Raw genomic sequence first — 1,792 nt, 5'->3', positions numbered from 1 at the left:
TATCAGTTGAAATAATTGAATGAACAATTAATTAAAAGCTCTCTGTGATGATTAATCGAGAACGACGAAGAAGGAACATAAACTATAAAGCGGAAGCGTACCTTGATCCACCATGAATTGAAAGGAGGAGTTACTTTGGAGCGGCTATGGATCTTCCAAACGATCAGAGACGTCCTTCACAATAGTCTTCCAAGAGAATACAGAGATATTGAACGTTCTTCTGACGCCTGGGACCATAACCCTAGCTTATATATATATATTAAATATAAACCCATTTATTTTCTATTCGGTCCTTCATCAAATAGAAAATCTCATATCGTATCTACACTCATTTCCAAAACAAAATAAACACACTTTAGCCCAAACTTTAATCTTTATTGGATCACTTTAATTGGGCAACTGAAAGATAGTCATACACATTAAATTAGTCATGTGGAAGCCCAAAATTCTAACAATCTCCCACTTGGGCAACACATGACACCAAATAAATGTGTACAAACCGAATGAGTGCTCAAAAGTGCTATCACATAGTGTATTAGCGAACAATCATATTATCAACCATATCGACATAGGACTAAAGGGGCAGTCACCATATTTTTTCATGATTAAACCCATCAGTGATCACATATGCAAATATAATCAACAACAGGTCAATTATGGAGTGTAGCATGGAAATTTCATGCAAGGTGATCATACATGTATATTTCCAATTGGTCCTCTCAAATCCTTAGTGAGATCAAAATAAAACCAAATAGCAGAAATAATGGACAAAACATAATACTTTATTTCTGCAGAGAATAACATGAGTTTTATAACTGCATGTTCAAAACACAACATAGAGCAATAACCAAAACTACTCCCACTGAACGGAAGTACCCTTAAACAACATAACACCAATTTGGGCTACATGCCCATGAAAGACCTTTAGTGTTAGTCCCTTAGTGAGCGAATTTGCAATCAAATTCGTTCCCTTATGCTCTATAGATATTTGTCCATTCTGAACTTTAATTTACAACCAAGAAACTATGACATAGCAGAGCTCTTGTTGTTTGGAATATAATACTGCAGAGTTATTGTCACAACATAACTTAAGCGGTCTTTCAATACCTTATAGTATGCAGCCTAGTGACAAAATTTCACAGTCATATTCAATAACTAGATGCCCCAAAAAAATTACGAATTCTGTTGTCATGGCAGAAGTAGCTACAAGTGTTTGCTCAGCACTTCTCCACGAAATGGCTCTACAACCAACAGATACACGTAACCTGAAATGGATCCTTTACTATATTGACATCTAACAAAATCAGAATCAAAATGCCTGAAGATCTCTCCAAATGATCTGATTTTCTATATGCGAGCATGTAATGCTTAGTTCTCTACAAATATCACATAACCTGTTTTGCTGCTTCCTAATGATCCATATCGGGTTATTGAGATATCTGCCCAGCATATAAACAATTAAAACCAAATTGGGTCTAATACACACTTGATAACATATTAGGCTCCCAATCGCCAAAGCATATGGAACCTTCTGCATTTTCTAAATCTCAAGGTTTATCTTAGGGCACTGAATGAGACTAGGTTTGTCTTCCTTAGTCATAGGGGTATTTCTTTATTTGCAATTATGCATCTCTACTTTGTCAATATATCCCTTTTGTAACAACCGAAGAATATCTCGACAGTTATCTCAATTTATTTCGATTCCAAATACAAAAGAGGTTCCCCCAAATCTTTCACCTCAAATTTCTTCGAGAGTAATTCTAGGTGTTGTGCAATATTCCTTATCATTAAT

Source organism: Salvia hispanica, chromosome 2, assembly GCF_029641045.1.
Source record: "Salvia hispanica isolate PSC_SH4W2 chromosome 2, Shi_PSC_v1, whole genome shotgun sequence".
Lineage (NCBI taxonomy): Eukaryota > Viridiplantae > Streptophyta > Magnoliopsida > Lamiales > Lamiaceae > Salvia > Salvia hispanica.
This window is presented reverse-complemented; position numbering follows the sequence as displayed.